This window comes from Vulpes lagopus, chromosome 12, assembly GCF_018345385.1.
Source record: "Vulpes lagopus strain Blue_001 chromosome 12, ASM1834538v1, whole genome shotgun sequence".
In the NCBI taxonomy this organism is placed as follows: Eukaryota; Metazoa; Chordata; class Mammalia; order Carnivora; family Canidae; genus Vulpes; species Vulpes lagopus.
Window position 1 is genome coordinate 35,961,951 of NC_054835.1, and position 26,906 is coordinate 35,988,856.

The 26,906-nt window shown below is 40.0% G+C and overlaps 1 protein-coding gene across 1 annotated transcript in view; it reads left to right on the top strand.

The window, feature by feature from the left end:
* Positions 1-25: 25 nt before the first annotated feature.
* The window catches only part of ZNF652 (zinc finger protein 652), a 66,056-nt gene continuing 39,175 nt past the window's right edge, over positions 26-26,906 (top strand). The window contains exon 1 of the mRNA XM_041725170.1: positions 26-362. The gene's annotated coding sequence lies outside the window, so the exon portion shown is untranslated. The remainder of the gene's footprint in view (positions 363-26,906) is intronic.

The window sequence follows — 26,906 nt, forward strand, 5'->3', positions numbered from 1 at the left end:
CGCCCTCCCTCCCTGCCCCCGGCTCCGCACTCACAAGCACACACGCACACCCCCTCCCCTGCCTCCCTCCCTCCCTCCCCGCGCGCCGCCCGCCCGCCCCGCCGGCCCCGCTCGCCCTCGCGCGCTCGGAAGGGAGTCGCGAGACGTCGGAGCGGCGGCCACGTAGCGCTGCGGCGGCGGCGGCGGCGGCGGCGGCCGAGGCCGGGTCTGCGGAGCGGCCCTGAGCACAGACGTTGGGCGGGGGGGAGGGGCCGGCCCGGCCGGCGGTTGTTACTCGAGCGCCGCGGCTACAGGCCCCCCGCCGCAGGGATGGACCGCCGAGGCGGCGGTCGGGGCGGCGGAGGCGGAGGCGGCCGGCCAGGGTGAGTAGAAGCCCCTGCCCCCCACGCACACGCCACAGTCGCGGCTGCGCCCCTTGCAGCAGCCCTTCCTCCCCGCTGCCCGCCGCGCCGGCCGGGGCTCGGGCGCCGGGTTAACCCTTCGCCGAGGCAGCTGCGTGCACTAGGCCGGAGCAGCCCCCATCCGGCGGGGAGGCCCGGGGCGCTGCGCTCCTCTGGCCGCGAGCTCGGGCCGGGGGCGCCCGCTTCTGCCTCCCCATCCCGGACCCAGGCGGGCTCCAGTTTTGCAGAGAGCCCGCTCGCCTCGAGACACGAGGGGAGGCTGGGGTTGACTGGGTTAGCGGGCCGAGGGAGGTTTTGCACCGGTCCTCCTGCGAGCATTCCCCTGCCCTGCAGCTGGCGGCTTGCACCCTTTGCCTCCCCGGCCCTGCGGTTGCGCCCAAACCTCCAACCCCTGGGAGTATTGTGCTGCCCGAGATAAAATGCATCCAGTGTACACCCGCCCAACACTCACCCCAGAGGGTAATGCAGATCTTTCTCCACCCCCCACCTTCTCCTCCCCTCCAATCAGACTCTACTTAAGAATCTTAGATGGGAAACACTAAAGGTAGTGACACCCCCGTTACATCTGCACATAACATGTTCATTGTAGAGGGATGTCTCCTGTACAAATGATAAATGCCCCTGCCTCATCCTCGAAGTCTTTTCTACACGGTTTGAGATCCATATGCTCTTCTTTGAAGAGGGCCAGTCTTTGATCACATTTAGTACATCCCTCCCCCACAACACACACACACACTTCCTGATTGCCAGAGCAGCCCCTGTCATTGCGGATCCATTGTCAGGAATGGCTTGTGCCAATCAAAGGAATGTGCTTTTGCTTTTGGGGAAGGGTTCTTTCCATAACCATGTTCTCAGGATGGCCCTGCGTGAGTCTGTCTTTGATTGTCCCCATGTTCAAGCATCGTTATCATAGTGTTTTCCTGATCTGCATCTCCCGTGTACCCTCAGTAATACCTGAGTGGTGCTTTTTTTTCCTCAGTTGATTAGATACATAATGGTGTGTGTGCATTTCATTTATTTTGTTGTAATATTTAACTTCGATTGTCAAGACATAGTAAATAAATAGGGTAATGTTTTGGGAAGAAGGTGTATTTTTTTTTTTTTCTCCTAGAGATGGCCAGGCCTGTATTGTTCTGGGAATGGCAACTAGCACATGCTTTGTTGACAACATGTGTCTGCTCAAGGAATGAAGAGCTGCTGTGGCTGGCATGTGTGTGTGTGCGCTGAATGCAGGGGATGTTCCCGCCTAGGGCTGATTTGAGAGTGGTCAACTGCACTGTGATGGTTAGGACTGGCAGGCAGGTTGGTTGCCTGTATCAGGACTGTGCACATGTATTCGGATAGGCACTACCTTTAGTGTAATTTTGTTGAAAATGTTCACCTCTGAGTTTTAGTGATTCTGGAAATGTCTCCTTCAGTGGTTCCTAACCTTTCTTTGGGATTATGGAAGCCTTTAGGGTCCTCTTAGTGAGGACACATCATTTTGTATGCAGTTATACCCCTCTTGAAGCTAGTCCTGGGACATCAGGTTGAGATCCATATTATGCAAAAGTGAAAGGAAACTTGAGTTTTGTTTCTTAAGGATTGGCATTACAGTACTTTGGTCTGAGCAGTAAGCAACAAAGTAGATTATATGTATCCTTCCTTGTGTTTTGTTCTTTGATTACAGCAGGTTAGGTATTTATAAGGTATCATTCCCTGTCTTCCTATAAAAAGGAGATGTATGTGAGAATTTCAGAAAAGGTTAAAACTGGAGTCAAAATAATTTGTCTGAATTTGACCAGTTGATGATATATATTCCTTGCACTGTATTTTAAATGTAGCAAATTTCAACAGCAAAGTCAATGGTCTGTTTCATGATGCCTATCCATAATGTGTTGATTAGGTTGATTTGATTTCTTAAAAGAAGGGTTTATCATCCCTGTAGTAGAGCACCTGCTTTGTGCATATTTTTTCAACTTTATTAAATATGATTTCATGTCTCTATTCAAGATGACATTGCCATCAGAATTATCCATTTTAAACTTTGTTCTAATGGAAAGATCTTAATTGTAGTTAGGGAATTCTGTCTCCATGTTTAGGATCTAGAACTAGGGATGAACGTTGCACTATTCCATCAACAAGCAGAGGATAAATATCAGCTATTCTTGTTTAAATCACTCTGCATCCAGCTTTTGCTGTTTGATTATATTTCAACCAAGGGAGACTTATTCCAGCTTGTGATAGTGTTGTGATGGGCAGTGACATTAAAGAAACATAGTCTCCAGCTCTTCAGGAGCTTACAGTTCGGACATTATTTTTTACCTAAGGAATCCTTTGGGACCTTTTTTTTTTTTTAACGTTTTTGGGGTTCTGAGAGGCTAAGGATTTCATGATATTAACAGCTTTTTGGAAGGCAAGGGAGCCTTGGAATCTTGCATAGAACCTATTCCACACACACGAAGAATAGCATTTATTCTGATAATTATGCAGTGTATCCTATGAAGTTTGAAAGCATGCTGAGATTGCAAATATTGCATCTTTTATTATCTAATAAACATGCTTGAAGTGGCTTGTATTACAGGGTATATTTTTTGTTCATGTCATGCCTGAAGTTTTACTGTCAGAAATTATTTGCCTATCCTAAACCCAAACCATTTCAAAGTTGCAAATATGTTACTTTGTCAGCGTAGTATAGTGACAGATCACTAAAATCTCAGGGGACAGTGTGCTTCCTTGATTTAATATTGCAGAACCTCTTATAACCAGTCACTTACCTAAACACCCACACACCACAGAGCAGCTGATCATATAACATGTATGGCTGTGAGAACAGCATTCTGTCTGCCAGATTCAGAGCTTGGAAGCTGGAAAACAATTGCATGGCAGTGAAACACTTCAGGAGTAGTAGTGCCAGCAGCTCACTCATTAATACAAACAGCTTGCTTTAGTTTCTTCAACACTCTTCTTCAGACACCCTTCCCTTAGGAGGTTTCAGAAGAGCGGCTCCTACTCAAGGGAAACAGCACCTACTTTCTGCAACTGTGGCCTCAAGATCTGATTCGTGACGCCCAGAGCTGTTTCCATTTCTGCTCTAAGTATGGGAAGTAATCTTGTAGTGTGGTAAGAAAATACTTTTCAAGTTTGTAGGAAAAAAGTTGATTAGTAATGCTACTGATGTGATTTTGTTTTGGAATGTCTGGAGCCTATCGAAGAAGTAAACTATAAAAGTGAACTGTTAAAAAAAAAAAAGTCACCCTTTACTCAGGGTTTTAGATAATTTCAACAAAAACGTGAATATACTCTTGAGTTTCATTTCCCTTGTTGTAAAAAGTCAGTTAAAGAGACAGCCAACAACAACAATAAAAACCCCTGTGGATTCTCTTATATTTTGTACCATTGCCTTTGGAACTAGTTATTCTAAAGGAGGTGATTGCATTTCCTTGCAGGGAACTCTTGGATCTTGTGCTCCAGTTTTAGGTATGATAGTCTTCTCAGCTACTGTCCCTATTTCTGACAGCACTTGAATTTACTTTGATAGAAGGAAACTGTGTTTCAGTCAGTGAATTTAGCTGAAGGAGGATCAGGAAGCCTTTGGAGCTAGGCAGAACAAGATTTGAATCAGCTCCACCAGTTACTGGCTTTACAGCATTGGGCAAATCACCTTGACCTCTCTGGCCTCAGATACCTCAACAGTAGAATGGGGTTTGTTATAGGGATTAGAGATAATATATGCAAGCTGCTAGCATGGTTCCTGGCACATATATATATTAAGGACTCAATAAATGGTAGGACATGGCTGATGTGGGAAATAGAGATCATTTTGGCTAATGAGAGATCTGGTGCTGCGATCTGCATACTTTCATTTGTGCAGATTTGGGATGAAAAATTGCAAATATTTGACTTGGAGCATACCTAAGTCTTGCAGGTGCAGCGTGCTTATGGGAACTTTGATTTGTTGCTCTATGGCTGGCTGGACGTGGTGGAGACAGTAAAACAGCTCCAGATTCTGCAGTGATACCCACAGGCTGTGCTTGTTTCAAGCCTATTCAGAGCTTGTGTGGTGAAAAGGGTGTTTTAGGACATTAACGTATCTCAATGAGTTCTGTGTCCAGAGTTGAATCACGTGCAAAGCCTTGTGTAAATTTTCATGGTTAATGCAAGCCATAAAGTGCTTGGTAGAATCAGTGAAGACATCAGATGCTTATTTTAGTTAATCTGTTTGTTTATATAGCAGTTATGTTTGATTAAAAAAAAAAACATTTAACATTTTCTCCCAAAGAATTCCCACTGCTCTTCTGAGGTTTTGATCATAAACTGTTATTAGGGTTATAAGTTTGAGTGCCTTAGGCATTTTTGCTTTGGTGGATGACAGGTCTCCTTACCTGTCAAATTTTATCAACTCTCCACTTTAGGCGTATACCTACAGATTGTGTGTGTGTGTATCCCTAGCCTTGTTTTTAGTCTGAAAAGTAATTTTATGGTAAAATATGACTTTTTTTCCTCTTTAAAGCATAGTTTGAGAGATTCTTTTGGAAAGTAGATTCAAGGCCATGTATACAGTTTTATTCAGTGCAGAGAGCTTTTAAAATGGAATTTCTTGGGTCCTGTAGAATTACTCTGTCATTTTTGTAGGATATCATTGTGATAAGTCTGTGAACCCACAAGAGTTACCTAGAGACTTTTCAGATAAGGTAGACACATCAGTAATGTATTAGGATTTACCTCAAGGGACTCTGCTAATCCTTATTTTCTTTTATTGTTGAGCCACCTCGGGGCTTTCCCATCAATGGAATCAGTCACTAGCATTGGATTGCTGATAAAGAGGGATTGGCAAAGAATGGTTTTAGACTTGCCTTAGATTTTGCAGAACACTTGAAAAAAATTAATCTCGGCCACATGTATAATAATAATAAGAGCACTTATGCTGTATGAGCCCAAACTGACTAAACAAATAAAATTTAGATGATTGAGCTACATATTTTTTTTCTCAACTATAATACATTTTGCTACATAAACTTTTTCTGGGGAGGAGGGTTCTATTTGTTTTTTAACTTATTTGTTCTGGTTTACTAGAGTCAAATGGCCTAGCAGAGATTTGGTTGCTTCTGTCTGTTTCTTGATAAACTCCTCAGTGTGTGGTGAGAAGGGATTGTTGGAAGAGAACAGAAATAGAAATGATGCAGAGTATGGCTCTAGGGCCTTATTTCTTGATCTTGCTAGGCATGTAGCATCAGAGGGTTCTTACTCTTCACTGGATTTCACAAAGATATACAGTGTTGGGTGATTCCTTTTGTCTTTAATGCTAGTGAAGAATAGAGTCTTTAACTGCTTTGGAATTTAGACTTTTCAGCTTTGGAATTTTGATTCAGTTTTGGAAATTCAATGGACTACAACTTCTTAATTACACTACCTGGCTTACAAAATGAGACTTACACTAGGTCCTTATGAATTGTTTTCACCCTTTCAAATGTACTATTTTAATGTATTTTAAGTAATGTCTGTGGCCTTTGAACATTGAAATATATGGTGAAGTGTTGGGTTTTTTTTTTTTTTTTTTTGAGGTGATGAGAAGAGTCTGTGTGTGCTCTTAGTTGCATAGATGAATCTGTGTTTTTTCCCCATTTCCTCTTAAGACTGTGGCCCAGGAACGCCTGAGTGGCTCAGCAGTTAAGCATCTACCTTTGGCTCAGGGTGTGATCCTGGACTCCTAGGATGCAGTCCCACATTGGGCTCCCTACAGGGAGCCTGCTTCTCCCTCTGCCTATGTCTCTGCCTCTCTCTCTCTGTGTCTCATGAATAAATAAATAAAATCTTTAAAAAAAAAAAAAAAGAAAGAAAGAAAGAAAGAAAGACTATAGCCCAGATGCCCAGAGACTTTTCCTGTATGTAATATACTATTAGAGCTGGGATTTGAAGTTACCTCGCCTGAAATATCCTCCTTGTAGAACCCTACAGTTTTCTTTCTAGCATAAAAAGCATACAAATTCATCTAAATAAACTCAACAAAAGTTTGGAAAAAACCTAAATGTGTATCAGTATAGAATTGGATAAATAAATTAGGGTACATTCATGCAGTAGAATAAATTTTATAGCTGCAAAAAAGAATGAGGAAACTACTGTTGTGGAAAAATTTCTAAGCTGTGTATAAGTGGAATGCTTTATATACTCATTTGTGTATGGTGTCCTTAGCTCAGAATTACGTTTATACTATTCATATTTTCACAATATGTAACAATATGTGTAACAATAATTAGTTTTCCCTCATATAATAATCAGTTGTACACATATAATTTATTTGTCCATTCTACCATTGTTGCACATTTGGATTATTTATGGTTTGGGCTATCATGAGTAATGGTGCTCTATTCACTGTGTTTTCTTCTGTACTTAAAATTTTTGATCCATGTGAATGTATACCCACTGAATAATTTTTTTGTTTAAAAAGTATTGCTCAACAATCCATAGGGAAATTATAATGTCCTGTGTTTTTTTATTTTTTTATTTATTTATTTATGAGAGACACAGAGAGAGAGAGAGAGGCAGAGAGGCAGAGACACAGGCAGAGGGAGAAGCAGGCTCCATGTAGGGAGCCTGATGTGGGACTCAGTCTCTGAACTCCAGGATCACGCCCTGGGCCGAAGGCAGGCGCTCAACCGCTGAGCCACCCAGGGATCCCCCTAATGTCCTGTTTTAAATTAAATATTGAAATAGTTGCTGGGGCAAAATAGTTTTAATTTTTTTTTAAAGTACATTCTTAAAGACCTAGCTTGGATTTTTACAGTATTAAGAAAATTTCCAAGTCCATCTGAGAGCAAACCCTATATACTTTTATCCTTAGAGAGGGGTTAAGTATAACAGAGAATGTTTTTAAAAATAGCTACAGGGACGCCTGGGTGGCTCAGGGTTAGGCGCGCCTGCCTTCGGCTCAGGGTGTGATCCTGGAGTGCCGGGATGGAGTCCCACATTGGGCTCCCTGCATGGAGCCTGCTTGTGTCTCCCTCTGCCTCTGCCTCTGTCTCTTTCTTTTGTGTGTCTCATGAACAAATAAATAAATTTTTTTTTATTTTAAAAATAAAAAAATTAAAAATAGCTACATATTTTGAAAGATTTGTCTTTGTAACTGCTACATGGTTCTTTTCATTGCATCATTTCATAATAATGATATAATAATCCTTCCTGAATTGCTAATTATTAAAAATATTTACTTAATATTTTTATAACTGTGGTATACTTAAACTTTTTGGAAACCCAAGGTTTTAAACAAATAGCAACATGAGAAATTTACTTAAATATAGTTAACTGTTTTGGAATATTGTGAAGTGCCTTGGGTCTGCCGCCCAGCGGGGGCGAGAGAAGTTGGGGCAGGTAAGGTGCTCCTGTGAGCCCAGGCTCTGTAATCATGGCTGGGGCGCCATTACTTCTATTGAAAAGTGCATTTGGTCACTTTTTTTTTTTTTTTTTTTTTTTTGCTGTACTTGCACTATTGTCATTTTTTTCCCTCTTATTGCCCAAACATGGAAATAATGATTAAAATATAAACCTGTAAAGCAGTGGTTCTCGGGCAGCCTGGGTGGCTCAGTGGTTTAGCCCTGCCTTCAGCCCAGGGTGTGATTCTGAAGACCCGGGATCGAGTCCCACGTTGGGCTCCCTGCATGGAGCCTGCTTCTCCCTCTGCCTGTGTCTCTGCCTCTCTCTCTCTCTCTCTCTCTCATGAATAAATAAATAAAATCTTAAAAAAAAAAATAAAAGCAGTGGTTCTCAACCAAGTGCAATTTGCCTCCAGGAGACATTGGGCAATGTCTGGAGATATCTTTGATTAACACAGTGGGATCTGGGGTGTGCTTCTGGCATCCAGTGGGATCATCCTACAGTGCACAGAACGATCTGGTCTAAAACGTCGGCTGTGTGGAGATTGAGAAACACTGCTATAAAACAACTTGCTAAGTTGATGCTACAAGGCAGGTAGCAGTTTTAGCATTGACTTTGTTAGATTTGACACATGAAAGTCATATTTAGTTTAGTCTAGAGAAGAAATAAGCTAGGATCTTGTCTAAATTGTAATAAGGTTTTAAATATGAAAACTGATTTTAGTATAAGCTTTAGCAGACAAGTCATCTTTTTTTTTAAAAAAGATTTTATTTATTTTTTCATGAGAGACACACACAGAGAGAGAGGCACAGGCACAGCCAGAGGGAGAAGCAGACTCCATGTAGGGAGCCCGACGTGGGACTCGATCTCGGGTCTCCAGGATCACACCCTGGGCTGAAAGCGGCACTAAACCACTGAGCCACTTGGGCTGCCCGACAAGTCATCTTTAAAAAAATTTTTTTTTTTTTGTTTTTTGTTAAGTAAGCTCTACCAGCAACGTGGGGCTGAAACTCATGACCCTAAGTCTGAGAGTCACATGCTGTACTGACTGAGCCAGCCAGGTGCTCCTAGTCATCTTTTTAAAAAATAGACTGCTTATAGTCCCCTAGAGGGTAGAACCAGATGATTTTGGAAGACAGTTTTTGGGTTTTTTTTTTTTGTTTTTTGTTTTTTTTAATTTATGATAGTTACAGAGAGAGAGAGAGAGGCAGAGACACAGGCAGAGGGAGAAGCAGGCTCCATGCACCGGGAGCCCGATGTGGGATTCGATCCCGGATCTCCAGGATCGCGCCCTGGGCCAAAGACAGGCGCCAAACCGCTGCGCCACCCAGGGATCCCAGTTTTGGGGTTTTTTAAAAAGATTTTATTTATTTATCTGACAGAGAGAGAGCACAAGCAGGGGGAGCAACAGAGGGAGAGGGAGAAGCAGGCTCTCCGTTGAGCAGGAAACCCAATGTGGGGCTTGATCTCAGAACCCTGGGATCTTGACCTGAGCTGAAGGCAGATGCTTAACCAACTGAGCCACCCAGGTTCCCCTGGAAGATAGTTTTTATCTACAAGATTATTCAAAGAGAAAAAGTCTTTCTTATATGTTACACAGCATGAAGACTTCTTTTTTTCCCCCAAAAGTAGATATATTTGAACTTTTATAATCCTAAGGTATATCTTGTTCTCCTCTAAAAGAAGATATTTGGGGCACCTGGGTGGCTCAGTCACTTAAATGTCTGCCTTCTACTCAGGTCATGATCTCAGGGTCCTGAGATTGAGCCTGGCATCACTCCCTGCTGGGTTGGGAGCCTGCTTCTTCCTCTCCCTCTCCCTCCCCACCCTGTTTGTGCACACACGCTGTCTTGCACACTCTCTGCCTCTCTCTCTCTCAAATAAATAAAATCTTTAAAAAGAGAAAAAATATTTGGTGGTTTGACATAAAATGTATTTAAATCTTGTATAATGCGGGACACCTGGGTGGCTTAGTGGTTGAGGATATGCCTTCCGCCCAGGGTGTGATCCTAGAGTCCCGGGATAGGGTCCTGCATCGGGCTCCCTGCATGGAGCCTGTTTGTCCCTCTGCCTGTGTCTCTGCTTCTCTATCTGTGTGTGTGTCTCTCATGAATAAATAAATAAAATCTTTCAAAAAATTAAATTTTGTATAATGTAAGTTAAACAATATTGGTAAGAGATGCAATGTTTTAAATTTGGGATATACATGCATAGTACAAATTTTGTCTACTTTCAAATAGCTACTTTATTTATTTATTTATTTATTTATTTATTTATTTATTTATTTATTTATTTACTGCTTCCTGTCAGGTTGTGGTAAAGAATGTATACACTTCTGGGGCACTTGGGTGGCTCAGTTGGTTGTGTCCAGCACTTGGTTTTGGTTCAGGTCATGGTTTCAGGGGCCTGATGTCAGGCTCCCTGCTCAAGGGAGTCTGCTTGAGAGTCTTTCTCTCCCTCTCCCTCTGCCCCTCCTCTCCTTCCATATCACATGCACACACTCTCTCTCTCTCTCAAATTAATTAATAAATTATTAAATTAATAAGTAAATAAAATCTTTTTAAAAAGGAATGTATACACATCTTTTTAAAAAGATTTTATTTATTCATTCATGATAGACACACAGAGAGAGGCAGAGACATAGGCAGAGGGAGAAGCAGGTTCCATGCATGGAGCCTGATGTGGGACTCAATCCTAGGACCCTAGGATCATGCCCTGAGCCGAAGGCAGATGCCCAACCTCTGAGCCACCCAGGTGTCCCAGAATGTATACACTTCTGCATCTATTCCACCTTGTCAAGTATTAAAACAATATCCAAAAGACAGTTTGTTCTGCCTCCTAGTCTCTCTTGAACCTTTTTGTCAACTCAAATGGAAAGTTAAATTTTCTTTTTCTTTGAAGATGACTTCTGTCTCTAAGATCAGGTGGTGCAGTGAGCACTAAAAGATTTGTCCACAGAAGCCAAATATTGCAGAATTGGTTGTTTTCATTCCAGAACTATTTATTGAATTCCCTATAGGACTGTTTCTTAAGCATTTTGACTGTGACCCACAGTAAGAAGCCGTGCACACGTGGTCACGTATGTTCTCTTTCATTCATACCCCCCCACACCTGAAACAAAAGCTATATGAAACAGTACTTACCTTTACTGTTTGTGAGGCAGTCTGTTATTTTTTTATTCCATTTCATTTTTCAAAATTAGGGTGGGTCAGGCAGTTTGAAAATCACAAAAAGTATTAAAGTAGATGCTAAGCAAATGCTTACTGGATTAAATAAATGGGGGTTGGGAGAGTGCTAAAATTAAAAGCTATGCTTAGAGGTATAAGTTTGAAGTAGAAATCCAAGAAATGTGGCATGAAGAAAATCATTGTGTTTATGACCTTATTCCATGTAGAAAGGTAATTCTTTTTATTTTTTTTAAGATTTTATTTGTTTATTTGACAGAAAACACAAGCAGGGGGAGTGGCAGAGAGAGAGAGAGGGAGAAGCAGGCTCCTGCTGAGCAAGGAGCCTGATGCAGGGCTCCATCTCATGACCCTGGGATCATGATTTGGCCGACGGCAGATGCTTAACTGACTGAGTCACCCAGGTGCCCCTAGAAAGGTAATTCTTAAAGACTGAAAACTTTAGAAGCCGGCAGCCCTGGTGGCGCAGCGGTTTAGCGCCGCCTGCAGCCTGGGGTTTGATCTTGGGGACCCTGGATCGAGTCCCATGTTGGGCTCCCTGCATGGAGCCTGCTTCTCCCTCTGCCTCTCTGTGTCTCTATGGATAAATAAATAAAATCTTTAAAAAAAAAAAAAAAAAACTTTAGAAGCCTTGAGGTTGAATCCTCATTTTGCCTAGTGTTTTAAGCTATGGTATTCCAAGAGGGAGTACACCTACCATTGCTTAGTACACACAGACATACACACACACGTACACACTGTCTACCTGTTTATTAAGTTAGGTAGAACTGGGGATTAATGAATATAGGGAAAGATTTTTTTAACTCTGTAGTATGACCTTCTTTAGCACTGACCCTGATTTAGACAATAATTTGCTTATGTAGAATGGTTATAGAATAAAAATCTATCAGGGACTCAGTAGTGAGTGTTTACTTCTGTGTAAAAATCCAATTCCAGGGTTGTACTGTATTTCAGGGACAGCTCTGAAAAGCACTCATCAGAACCTGGTTTTCCAGAAGGATAAAACTTAGAAGTTACTTGGTTGGCATTGTATTTCATTTCTATCTTCAGAGTTACATATACTGTCTGTATTTTTGTTATTCATCAAACTTTACAAAGCATTTACTGTTTAATCCTTGTATAACCCTTTGAGATAGTGTATTATTACTCCATTTTACCAGCAGGGAAATTGAGACAAAGTGAAGTTATGTAACTTGCCAAGTTAAATATGTTCTTTTCTTGACAATGAGATTTTATAAGAAAGGCCACAAATCATTTTATCTTGTTAATTAAAAACTGAAGTTTAGGGACACCTGGCTGGCTCAGTTGGTTAAGCATCTGGCTCTTGGTTTCAGCTCAGGTCATGATCTCAGGGTTGTGAGATCGAGCACCTCATCAGGCTCTGGCTCCACAGGGAGTCTGCTTGAAGATTCCTCTCCCTCTCTCTCTCTCCCTCTCCCCCTGCCTCCACCCACTCAAGCACACACACTCTCTCTCCAGTAAATAAATCTTTAAAAAAATTAAAAAGTTTAAAAAATAGAATTAAAAAATCTGTAAGTACTTCTGGACTTTTGAAGCCAGAGACTGAGTAAAGCCTTTGTTTTAAGTTTTAAATTAATGCACAGTAAAATTGACGTTTTGGTGTGTACAGTTCTGTGAATATCAGTACATGTTATAGATTCATGTAACCACCATCACAATCAGGATACAGAGCAGTTCCATCACCTGAAAAACCTCCCTGCTGCAGCTCCTTGCCTCCCCATACACTCTTCCATGCAGCATCCGTGGCAAGCGATGACCTGTTGCTCGTCTCTGTCCTGTTCTCTTCTGAGAATGAGAATGTTCTTTTTTTTTCTTTTTTTAAGATTTTATTTATTTATTTATGAGAGACACACACAGAGAGAGGCAGAGACATAGGCAGAGAGAGAAGCAAGCTCCATGCAGGGAGCCCAATGTGGGACTCAATCCTGGGACTCCAGGATCATGCCCTAGGCCGAAGGCAGACACTCAACCACTGAGCCACCCAGGCATCCCGAGAATGTTCTATAAGTAGGATCATACCACATGTAAGATTTTGAGACTGACTTCTTTCTGCATAATGCCTCTGAGAGTCATCCTAGTTTTTGTATGTATCAGCAATTCCTTTTTATTGACAAATAATATTCCATTATGTGCATGGATTACAATTTGTTTCTCCATTTACCTATTGAAGGACATTTGGATCATTTCCAGTTTCTGGTGATTATGAACAAAGCCTCTATAAACATTCATGGACAGGTCTTGGGGTGAATGTGAGTTTTCATTTCACTAGAGTGAATAAGAATGGGATAGCTGTGTCATGCAGTATGTATCTCAATCTGTCTTCCAGAGCCAGTGTGCTCTTGTGCATCTCCACCAGAAATGTGAAAGTTTCAGTTGTTCTGGATCTTTGTCAGCACCTGATATTGTCAATATTTTTTATTTTAGCTGCTCTAACAGATGTATGGAAATAATTCACTGTGAGCCGAATGACCAGAATCTGGGGGATAGGCCCAGCTCTGCTGCCAACTAGCTGTTGACCTTAAAGGAGCCCTTTATTTTTATTTTTTATTTTTAAAGATTTTATTTATCCATTCATGAGAGACATAGGGGTGCAGAGACACAGGCAGAGGGAGAGGCAGGCTCTCCCTGGAGAGCCCTATGTGGGACTTGATCATGGGACTCCAGGATCACACCCTGAGCCAAAGGCAGACCCTCAACCACTGAGCTGCCCAGGCGCCCCAAAGGAGTCCTTTAAATAACTTTCTGAGCCTCTTGTTTCCTTGTCTCTCATGTAATAGGGAGTATTGAATGTTCTGTAAGTTCTGGAATTCCCAAATTCATTGATACGGAAAGAGAGATCCTTGGCAAGAGGACAGATTTATGTTTGCTTGTGCACCAAAAGTCTGTTGACTGATACTCTGAGCTAAAGTAAAAATACTGTAAGCAACATACATATTCATAAACAGAATCCATGGTGACATTACTTGATTTTATAACTACAGTTTTTTTGGAGCTAAACATAATATTGTGATGGTGTGTGTCACATCTATAAGCAAAAATTACATAGCTAATGTTACCATTAACATTGACAACCTGTAATCTTTTGGCTAATGTCTAATGTTTTTATAATATAACTATTTTTTAGCTTTCTAGGGTTACAGTTTGTAAAATTTAATCAAAAATATTTTGCCACTTCCTGTCAGGAGTGGGGAATCACTTTTTTTTAAAGATTACATATTTAGGAACTAGCCCTTCATGCCTTTTTTGAATATGAGACAAATTACTTCTATATAGCATTGAGAAGCTTTATTATTTTTCTAAGAAATTATACATGCTTATTTAAAACTATTTAAGAATTACAGAAAATTATAAAGAAATAAAGTATCTCCTTCCCCATCCTCACCTCATCCTGACATATGCATATATATAAGGACATATGTAAGGATATGTTTGACATATAAAACCATGTCCTTACAGATGACATGATACTGCTTTTTAGTCTTTTTTTTCCTCAATGTGGACATATTTCTGTGTCAATTAATATAAAGTCTATATCATAATTTGGATGTCTGCGTAGTATGCCAATGTCTGTGTGTACCATTACTTGTGTTTCAAGTCTTTTGTTATAATAAATAATGCTTCAGTGAATGCCCTTGTATACACATCTTTTTATGCTTGTGGCATTATCTTTTAATGGTGAATTCTTTGATGGCTGTATCCAAAAGTATGCATACTTCACACTTAGGAAAATAGTACTGAACCCCTCTATGGAAGGTTACTCCATTCTTAGATAATTAGCTGTGCCAGGTAATTTCATACATCAGTCAGGCTACCTTTGTGTTAGCCAGTTTGGGATTCAAGCCAGGAAACATATGTACACATGTTTGTACCTGGATTTCTGCTGAAAAAAAAAAAAAAACCAGCCCATTTGCTAATTGATAGTCTTTACCAAGTAAACCTGAGAATGTTTTATTTTTTTTAAGATTTTATTTATTTATTTCATGAGATACACAGAGAGAGAGAGGCAGAGACACAGGCAGAGGGAGAAGCAGGCTCCATGCAGGGAGCGGGACGTGGGACTCAATCCCAGGTCTCCAGGATCACACCCTGGGCTGAAGGCGGCGCTAAACCGCTGAGCCACCCAGGGATCCACCCCCCTCAACCCCCCACCCCCACCCCCCGAGAATGTTTTAAAACATCAAAGCTTAAAAAAACAAAGTCCGTTTTTAAAAAATCTTACTTTGGAGAAAAATAAACAGATAAAGCAATCTACTTAAAAAAAAAAAAAAAGATTTTATTTATTCATGAGAGACAGAGAGAGAGAGAGGCAGAAATACAGGCAGAGGGCAGCCCTGGTGGCTCAGCCGTTTAGCACCGCTTTCGGCCCAGGGCTTGATCCTGGAGTACTGGGATCAAGTCCCACGTCGGGCTCCCTGCTTGGAGCCTGCTTCTCCCTCTGCCTCTCTCTCTCTCTCTTTCTCTCTCTCTCTCTCTCTCGAATGAATGAATGAATGAATGAATGAATGAATAAATAAATAAATAAATAAATAAATAAATAAATAAATAAATAAATAAATAAATAAAAGAGAGACACAGGCAGAGGGAAAAGCAGGCTCCATGCAGGGAGCCTGACCTGGGACTTGATCCCGGGTCTCTAGGATTATGCCCTGGGCGGAAGCCAGGTGCTAAACCACTGAGCCACTGGGGCTTCCCTACTTTTTTAATTCAAAGAAAATCTTTTAATTAAAGTGATTATAGGGGATCCCTGGGTGGCGCAGAGGTTTGGCGCCTGCCTTTGGCCCAGGGCGCGATCCTGGAGACCCGGGATCGAATCCCACATCAGGCTCCCGGTGCATGGAGCCTGCTTCTCCCTCCGCCTGTGTCTCTGCCTCTCTCTCTCTCTGTGACTATCATAAATAAATAAAAAATTAAAAAAAAAAAAATAAAGTGATTATAACTCAATTTGTATTATCCCAATAAGCTCTCATTTTAAACTTTTTAAAAATATTTTAAAAATAAATGTCATTCAAACTTAAACAGATAAATTAATTTCATTTGAAAAAAAAAACAAGGTTTTGTTCTTAAATAATCTCTACCCCCAATGTGGGGCTTGAAATCACACCCCCAGGGTTAAGAGTTACATGCTTCACTGACTGAGCCAGCCAAGTAGCCCTCTTTTTAAATTTTTTAAAATAAGTTTTAAATTTTGGAATAATTTTAGGTACAGAAAAGTTGCAGAAGGAGTATTTGTATACCCCTTATCCTGTTCCCCTTACTGTTAAATCCTTACATAATCATGTTAAAGTCTTACATAAACTGAAGAACCAACATTGGTATATTACTGTCAACTCCAGAGTTAATTCAGATTTCACTAGTTTTTCAGCTAATATCCCTTTTCTATTTGGAAACATCCTAAATCAGGCTTTTAAACTCTATGCTTAAAAAAATAATAAAAAAATAAACTCTATGCTTAAATGAGCTTGAATATCTATTCATAGATTAATTTTAGTGATACATGGTATGTACCGTGTATAATGTGTCTGGATCTCTATTTAGACAAATTTAAGTTATCTTTAACAATAATCGTTCTGAGAGTTATCTTCTGACATTTATAGACAGTTCCCCCCCAAGGCCATTTTAGAGTATGCTTGAAGATTTTTTCTGCACCCCTCTGTGTTCCATATAAAAACATGATCTATAATATGGAAAAGTGTAACTCTTGCACAGTGGTACCCATTGCAATATAGTTACGAGTTGCTGTCTCCAGGAGCACATGGGAAATAGCCATCTTCTGTTTACTGGGAAATTAACTTGTCTGTTAATCACAAGTGGTAGTCACCAGTCTAATGTGCTGGATGGTTTCACACTCTGTAATGACTGGCTCTGAGAGAATTTAAGTGTTATGCGAGAAAAACGTGCTGGCCTTGAGGCAGGATACCATTATAAATAGGGAAGTACCTGGATATCTTTCACTCCACACTTGGTAATGGAAAGATTCCTTCCTGAGACAACCCATGACATCTAAACTCATGATATTAATTTGAATCATTCCTTGAAATTGTTTGGTTTATGGAAGAGGAAGAAGGAATTGGCGACATCAAGTAGATGTGGATTTTTAAGAATCACTTTCCTCCCAGAATAAGTGGAACTCTTTTGAGCGTTTCCTCCATTAACATGCCATATTTTTTTAAGATGAAAAAAATACTCTCAAGCATTCTAGGAAACAAAGATGTCAAGAAAAAGGAGAAGGTGCATTTGAACTAGGTCTTGGAAGATGGCTAGAATTTTATAATCAAATGATGGGGGAGTAGCAATGTTTTAGGTAGAAGGAAAGAGTAACATAATCAAATGTTTAGAGGTAGGGAAAATCAAGGTGTGTTTGAGAAATAGCACAAGGATGGTAGGTAGGAGAGGAGGCCTTTAGGAGCTAAGACTGAAAAAGTGGGGCTCAGATGGTGGAGGGCTTTTGGAATGCTCTGCTGAGGAGTTATATTTCATTCCAAGGCTTTAGAAACCAATAAAGATTTTGTAGCTGGGGAGTTACATGATCAAATTCTTTAGGGAAATGTAGTTTAGAAGATGTCTGTGTAAAGTGTCTTAAAAGAGGGAGTCAGAGAGACTGCTACCTCTGCATTAGATGATTAAGGCCTGAACTAGGAGGTTGTGTTAGCAAATGGAACGGGGAGGACAGGGCAATTTGTAAAACTAGGACTGGCTGGTTCATTACATAGTGGGGTAAGGTAGAGGGAACAGCCAAAAATGAGCAGGAGTTTTGGAGCTCAGAGACTATAGCTGATTCATTTGGATCTTCCACAGACTTGACCATGAAATAAAAACTTAAAATCAATAGCATCCTTGAACTGAAGGAAAATATGTAGCATTCTTGTATTAGAAGCAATAAAATAGGGCAGCCCCGGTGGCTCAGCAGTTTAGTGCCGCCTGCAGCCCAGGGTGTGATCCTGGAGACCCTGGATCGAGTCCCACGTCAGGCTTTCTGAATGGAGCCTGCTTCTCCCTCTGCCTGTGTCTCTGCCTCTCTCTCTCTCCTCTCTGTGTATTCTCATGAGTAAATAAATAAAATCTTAAAAAAAATTTAGAAGCAATAAAATATGTGGCTTAGAATTGAGGATACATGACATTTGCTGTTTTAGGATTGAGGGAGCAAACCAGGAAGGGAATAAGGTGGGGTTTTTTTTTTTTTAGAAGGTGGGTTTTTATTTAACAGTGAGAGCCGTGTTTATCACCTGTGTTTACATCTGACTTTTGTGCAGTGAAACACTTCAAACCCTTTTGCTCACCATCACCACTACACTGACTGAATAAGAAGAGACTCTTGGTCATCTCAGTGTGACAAATTTAGAAAACCATCTAAAACAATCATTTCTTCCCACCTACGTGTCTATAAATGTGTGTGCACTGTGTTTGCATAGCTGTCTCTTAGTTGGACCTGTATATACAAAAGTGGCAGACCCCGCTGTATAGTGTATCAGCTAGAGAACACCTATAAGTCAGCTTGCAAGCCAGTTCCTGTGGAAACATTGACTATGCACTTGAGCAATATAGATCTACAACCTTACCTGCAGCCAGGTCTGCATTTAGTTTTATTGTTCTGTCCTTGAAAAATTAAAAGCAAAATATGGTGGTGGCTACTGTCTAGAAGGATGGATTTTGACCTTGACTGAGTGGTGACCTTCCTAGGTGAATTGTTTTACTTCTCACATGTTTAATTTTTCCTTTATATTTGATCGTTACATGTGAGCATATTTGGAATTAAAGTTTCATTGAATTAAAAATATTACCCTATTGCCTGCATTACAGTTTTTAGAAACATGAGTTTAAGTTGTATAAACAGCAATAAAATATACAGTAGTCCTAATATAAAGGGATTTTCACACTACATTTTACTTCCTCTATAATTCCTTAGTCATACCAAAAACTTAATTTAGATTTAATTGTAGTCATTTTGGTGTTTTTTTTTTTCCCTAATTGTCAGGTTAGGGTCCTATTATCTTGTTTTTGGTCTTTCAAAGGAGATAGTGCTGTTTTGGGATGGGGGAAACAAGAAAAGTGTGATAAACCTAATATGTTCATCTCCCATGATCAATGTTGTTTCATATATATATATATTCTCCCTTCACTGTACTCCCTTCTGTAATTAACTTTGAAGTAATTCAAGGGACACTGGGCTGGCACACTTGGTAAAATATCTGACTCTCAATCTCCAGGTTATGAGTTCAAGCACCATGTTGGATATAAAAATTACTTTTTTAAAAATTCTATTATTTATAAATTTTTTTTTAAGATTTTATTTATTTATAGAGATACACAGAGAGAGAGGCAGAGACACAACACAGGCAGAGCGAGAAGCAGGCTCCATGCAGGGAACCCGATGTGGGACTCAATCCCGAGTCTCCAGGATCACACCCTGGGCTGCAGGCGGCGCTAAACCGCTGCGCCACCGGGGCTGCCCCTATTATTTATAAATATAAGAATTTTTTTCTTTAAAAGACAACTGCAATACCATTATTACAAAAAAACCTCCTTGAACATTCATTAAGTATTCAGTTGGTGTTTATATTTCCCAGTTGACTCAAAATTGTTTTTTTAACTTGTTTTTTCAACAGACACAGGCTAGAATGTTGAATTAGGGTCCAAAGAAGAGTGATTAGCAGGCTGGCCAGCTGGCTGGCCTGCCTGCCTTCCTTCCTTCCTTCCTTCCTTTCTTCCTTCCTTCCTTCCTTCCTTTCTTCTCTGTTTTCTTTTCTTTTTTTTTTTTTCTTGCAGTTTTAATTGAAGAATCCAGATCATTTGTTGTATAGTTTCTGAGAGTCTGGATTTTGCTGATTGCATCCATGTGGTGTCATTTAACATGTTCCTCAGTCCCTTTTATTTTTTAGAAATAGATTTTTAGATCTACAAGCTTGACAGATTAAAGTTCAGTTTTTCTTGTGGCCAGGCTATTTAATAGGTGCTAGCATACAGATCTGCCAGGAAACATAGTGTTGGTTGTTTCTTTTTTTGGTACTGTTAATCAGCCATTGAGGATCTTTGCCCATATCAACTCATTAGGGGTTGCAAAATGATATCTAATGCTATAATTTCTTCTTCCAACTATTAGCTGGAATACTTCTTTTTTAAAAAAAAAGATTTTATTTATTTATTCATGAGAATACACAGAGAGGAGAGAGAGAGGCAGAGACACAGGCAGAGGGAGAAGCAGGCTCCATGCAGGGAGCCTGATGTGGGACTCGATCCTGCGACTCCAGGATCATGCCCTGGGCTGAAAGGCAGTGCTAAACCGCTGAGCCACCCGGGCTGCCCAGCTGGAATACTTCTAAAAAATTTTCCCTTCAACAAGTATTTAGTTTCTTTAAGGTATAGATCTGATAAGAATGACAGACTAAATACTTGATTCTTGCCCTTCACTTACCAGTTTTCAAACAAATGAATTGGTTCTCTTAGCATCCTCTAAAGGTGACCAGTGGATTTAAGCATATTCAATGTGTTTCAGTCCACTACTGTTGTTAATCCTCGTTGATGACTCAGTTGTGGTATCTTTGTCCATTAGGAGCTTATCAGGCTGGCTCCTGAGTCTTGTCTTTTTTTTAATGTTCAGTGTCACAGAATTGCATTTTATTTTATTTTATTTTGTTATTATTATTGCTTTAAGTGTGGGGCTTGAACTCACCACCCTGAGATCAAGGCCTGAGCTGAGATCAAGAGTCAGACAACCAACCGACTGAGCTACCCAGGCACCCTCATAGTCTTTGATAGCTCCCTTGCTTTCCATTATGACAAGATATGAAGTTTTTATTTTTTATTAATTTTATTTATTTGTGTACATTTTTTGATGTGATAAAATCAGATTTTGATTTCCTCTTCCTTGATTAAAGCCAGTCTTTGACTTCATTGTATAACAAGTACATATATAGGAAAATTGAATGTCTAAAATAACTTACTTTTTTATAATTTAAGAAAATTTAATGTGTAATAAAAAGGAATAAAATTAACTTAAAAAAAGATGAAACCTTGAAATGATACACATTTTACAAACATGTTACCATATAGGAAGAGTAGTTTGTTTTTGCATAAATAGATAACCATATAATTTATTGTCCAGACTGGGGGATACATGAGAGGGGTATTATTAATAATTACTTTGTGAGAAAAAGGTATAAACCAGGACTTTGCCCAGCAAAGTAGAACATATGCTCACCCTACTTATAAACTAATTGACAATATCTATGCCAGGGATCATATCTGTTATGTTCACAGTAATGTGTATGGTATCTCATATATTGTTGGTACTCAATAAGTATTTGTTGACTATTACTAAAAGCTTGCTGATATTTGGGAGCTTGGTGTAGATTTTAAATGTTTTTGTGCTTAAATTATGATTGCACTTTTTCCCAACTTTCTTTCATTAACACTTGCATCTAAATGGTCTTGTATATTGAGTTCTGAATGGGTATGATAAATTCATTTTTTTTAGTATAGAATTAAGTGCTTTGTTTGTTATAGGAAAAATACATGTTCATTATAAAAACATGAGAAAATCTAAATAATCTCCTTCCCACCACCTCTCCCTTTCACTCCCTTTCACTGCCCCCCCCCCCAAGGTCATGTGTCTTCTGCTTGGATTTTAAGGGAGAAAAGAGCAGAGCAGTTATATATTCAACTAGTTCTTGTTCTTTCAGAATCTCTCTGACTCACCTATTAGCCAGTGGGCCTTAGTTTCCTCCATTTATAAAAGAGACTAGTACTTATCTGACAGGAACTTTGTGACTCTTAGATAAATGTGGTTTTTTTAGTGGGGAGGAGCTGAGGAAGGAGGGAGTGATTACTTGAACAATGTTTCTGTGATCAGAACTATTTTTTGGTCACCCTAGCCACATTTCTTAAAGATATTGCCAAAAGTAGTGATAGAAAATTTGCATTGATGTGAATTACTGTGAAAATTCTTTGATTGTGGTAAAGGAAGTATGAGTGGAGTCAGAGTCCACATTACTGACTAAAATCTTTTCTTCAACATAAATAGATGAAGGGGAATTAAATTTAGTCATATGTCCTCAGGCCTCTGGGCAACCTGCTTGGTCATGTTGGCTTGGTTATTTTGACCACTCATCGGATTTGAGTAATGACAAAAGTTATTTAAAAAACAAAACAAGCATGCAAGTAAATATTTATTCAGAGTTTTTATTACATCTATTTATAGTACATATATTGTGAAGAGCTGTGGTTTTCTTTAGATTAAGAAACATTATATAAAAATCATCTTCCCCACATAAATGTTTCCTCCACCCACCTACTCACTTGTCTGCAAGCCAGGAGTCTGTTTACTTCCTCTTGAGCTCCGTGCCTTTGCTGTTCATGGACTCATTTTTTTAGACATTCCAGTGCAGTTAAAATATAAATCTCTAAAGTGTGTATTGTTACTAATTAATTTTTCATACCCTAAAAGTAACTTCTCTGGAGTTTATGAGCAGATAGTGTCTTAAAACAGGTTATTCATTCAGAAACCTGGATGTTTGGGATTTTTGTCCTAGTGTAACATGTACAGTCGTTCACAGTTCAATACAGAGAATTATATTTTGGGGAAAGGTAATTAAGATTTCTATGTGGAAAAATACCTTTTGTATTTGAACATCTTTCACAGCTTTTCCTGCCCAGGTTATTACTGAACAGTTGTTGGGCCAGGAAGCAAATAGCCAAGAATAATTTTGTGTAATGCTGAGGGGTTTTGTATTTTGGGGTTTTTCTCCTTAGAAGCAGATTGTTAAATCGCTACATGTTTTATAGGTTAGGTTAGCCTAGAATTAAAGTTTCAGTGTTTTGTCACCAGTAACTAACAGAGGTTTGTCAGTGTGAAGTGGATGTGTGTGTGTTCATGAGGAATTGGGTCTTTCTTCCCTAACCTGAAGAGTTAAGATGAGTTGTAGCATGAAGATGTATTGAAATCCACCCCCCCCCCCCATACTTTACCTGTTATCTGGCATTTAATGAAAAAATCTTGCTCGAAAGTTGTAGGTCCCTTGAGGGCAACAAACACTACACTCAAAATGAAACTAGGTTACTGTTTCTGTAACATGCAGTGGTTTGTATCAAAAGCTGTTTTGGTCTTAACTTTGAGATTATCCCTTATTCTTTGAAGTGGTCATATTTTAAGTTGGAGTGGTTTTAAATTTTAGAATTTCCTGAAGTGAACATAAAAATGTTTTAATATTTTCTTATGTGGTTGTTGTACACAAGTTTATAGAAAGCTTATCTCCAGACAACACATTTCTTCGATAAGACCAAAAGAAAAAAAAATACTTAAGATTTGAGAAAGTATTGAAGACTGACTGTTTTAGGTGTATTCCAAATGGTTTTAGGTAGCTGTATTATAGATTTCCTTCGCTTTTGTTACCTAGATTTCCTTAGCTTTTGATATCTGGATTTTTGTGGTTTAGTACTTCCGGTTTGTGTTTTAACATTAGAACCATTTTTATAGTATAACTAAGAGAAAAGTAGACACTTGTCATTTACTATTTATTATTAACTACTTTTTGCAGTGTACCATCTCTTTTCTTTTGGTTGATAGGTTCTAAAATGAGGTGGAGCTTAAGATTGTGGTTTTATCATATCTTTTCTTCTATACACAATTTTTAAAAAGCTTAACAAACCAACCTCCCACTATAACAAATTGCAGAATGTTTTCTTGTAATGGGTACCTTATGCTAAGAAGTGTTCCTTCCCATCAGCATTCAAGCACACTCAGGTCTCTTCCGTCTTTAAACACCAAATTCAGACCTTTCCCCTGTCTTGACTCCAACCCCAGCTCTGTTCCTCAGCTTCTGTTCCCTCATCACACCCTCGCCAGCTGGTTAAGGAGGCCCCTCAGCTAGGGAGTGGGAGCTCCAGAACCCTGCCCAAGTCTGAGCCCTGAGCCAGTATACTAATTAACTCAAGACTGCTGTGTTGTTTTTGTTTTTGTTTTTGTTTTCAGGGAAAAGGAGTCTCTCCAAAGGACCAGGGGCCTTCAGGTTAGGGAATGATTCAGCCACTAAGTTCAGTGGTCAGTTTTCTCTGTCTTACTCAGTGCTTTAGCAGCATTTGATACAGTTGACCAGTTCTTCTTTCTTGAGAAAATGTGTTTATGTCCCCACTTCCTTGGCCTGCAGTTTAGTGTTTCCTTTTACCTGTGTGTTAATTTCTCCTCCCTTCTTTGTTGGTTCTTTCTCCTCTGCCCTGAGGGTGCCCCAGAGCTTTTCTTTTCTTTTTTTATGCTGTCTTCCCAGTCCCCAAATTTAAATTCTTTCTGTATGCTGATGTCTCCCAAATATTCACCTCTAGACCTGACTTCCTCTCCATCTCCACATTCTTGGAGCCAACTGACTACTTGATACCTGTACTTAGACGTCTAATTTGCATCTTAAATGTAACCGTATCAAGTAGGATGCTTTGGGTTGGAACTGATAATCCAATTCAAAATAATTTTAAAATAGAGAAAATGTATCATTACAAGTAATAAGATGCCTCAGTCTGGGATCGGTTTAAGTCTGTGGTTTAGTGACATCACCAGGGACCCACGTTCTTCCCACCTCTCTGCCATCTAGGAAATGTCTACTTTGTCCTTTGGCCATCTTCCATTATGGGTACGAGATGGGCACCTCCATTCTAGGCATCATATCTAGATAAGAGGAGTTCCAGCAGGGTGTGGTTATTGCTTTCTTATGCTTTTTAAGAGTTTGGAAATCGGTGGCTCAGCGGTTTAGCGCCGCCTTCAGCCCCGGGGTGGGATCCTGGAGACCCCGGGATTAAGTCCCATGTCGGGCTCCCTGCATGGAGGCTGCTTCTCCCTCTGCCTGTGTCTCTGCCTCTCTCTCTTTCAATCTGTGTCTCTCATGAATAAATAAATAAAATCTTTAAAAAATATAAATAAATAAATAGTTTGGAAATCTTTTTCAGAAGCCTTCCAGCTGACCTCCACTTAAATCTCACTAACCAAAACTTGGTCAAGGGCCCACCTCTAGGGCAGCCCTGGTGGCTCAGTGGTTTAGCGCCACCTTCAGCTCAGGACGTGATCCTGGGGACCCCCGGATCGAGTCCCATGTTGGGCTCCCTGCATGGAGCCTGCTTCTCCCTCTGCCTGTGTCTCTGCCTGTGTGTGTGTGTGTGTGTGTGTGTGTGTGTGTGTGTGTGTGTGTGTCTCATTAATAAAATCTATAAATTTTTTTTTAAAAAAGGGCCCACCTCTAAACCAAACACTGGCAATGTGAATATGGACAGGTAAACAATTTTTATACAAAGTAGAATGAATAAGTATACTAGAGGTAGTAGAGGCAGAGTATAAATACAGGAGAAGTGATGATGGGGTTGGAGAATTTCAGAAAGAATAAGTTGTGTTTGAATTGAATATTGAAAAATCAGTGGAGTTCACTTGTTAGGGAGAGAGGTAAGGGCATTCTTGGCTGATGGGACAGGATACACTGATAACTGACGGTAGAGAAATTCTAGGATGCTCAGGGAACGTTGAGTAGACCCGCAATCTGGTGCACAGGATTTGTGGGGTGATGTGGAGGGAAATGAGATTAGAGAAATAAGGTGAGGATTCTATTCTTGAAGAAGGTTTGGCCTTACCTTTTTTGGCAGTAATCGTCATTGTAAAGGAATTTTAGCAGTATTTAGCAAAAGACCTCTCTAGTCACTGTGCAAAAGACATACCCTCTTTGAATTTGAGGTTGATTGTCTTATTTATATTTTTTGTTTTGCCTCTCCCACCTGTGTTTTCTTCTGAGCTCTAGGAATGGAAATTCAGATTGCACACATCATCTATGATCTTGTTCTTTATCCATCACGTCTAATAAGCAAATTCTGTCAATTCTCCTTTTTTTGCCTCTCTGCCACCTTTGGTGTTGCCTGGATTTCTCAGCCCTGCAATCAGAACCCTCCATTTTCTGTACCTCCTCTGTATTTACAACCTTACCACCTCCTAATCCCCGGCAAGACTCCTTTGGCTAGGTCTTTGTCTCCAGACCCCTGGAATATTCCTGATGACAGTTTACTCACATAGCCCTCTCCTCTACTGTCTTTTAATTTCCTCTCTGCCTTTTCAGATCCCTCCCATTTTCAGGATCTAGTTCAGATCTCAAGCCTTCCATAGCCTGGGTATCCTACGTCTTTCTTGCCCTTTTAAATAATTATATGGCAGCGTTTTTGGTTTTTTAAAAAATATTTATCTATTCATGAGAGACACACAGAGAGAGAAGCAGAGATACAGGCAGAGGGAGAAGCAGGCTCCATGCAGGGAGCCCAACATGGGACTGGATCCCGGGTCTCTAGGATCACACCCTGGGCTGAAAGCATACGCTAAACCACTGAGCCACCCAGGCTCCCTATATGGCATCTTTAAAAGAAATAGCACTTGTTTTATTTGGCAGTGGCGACTTATTTTTTCTCTATAGTTGCTAGCTCCCCAAACACATTTTAAGCTTGCAAAGGTTAGGGCCAACAGTAATTATTTGAAGGAATGGGTAAATAAATATCTTCTTATATTAGATGCTTGATGCTTTGCATATAAATAGATGATAGAGCTTGTGAATAAAGAATAGAGTGTGAGAATTGGACAGAAAATGCTTAGTGAGGGTGCCTGGCTGGCGTGATCAGTTGAGCATCTGACTCTTGGTTTCAGTTCAGGTCCCTATCTCAGGGTCGTGACATTGAACTCCACATGGAGCTCTGTGCTCAGCGGGAAGTCTGCTTAAGACTCTCCCTCTGCCTCCCCCCCCCCCCCCGCCCTTTTCTCAAATAAATAAATCTTTTTAAAAAAAAGAAAGAAAATGCTTAGTTGTATAAGCCCTTTTTAACTATAATTGTTACCTTTATAATCAGAAAAAAAAAAGCTATTTCTCTCTTTGGAAAAACAGGAGATCGGGGCATTCATAAATAAACCTTGTGTTGAGTAACAGTTTTACTAAATAGAGTCCCGTCA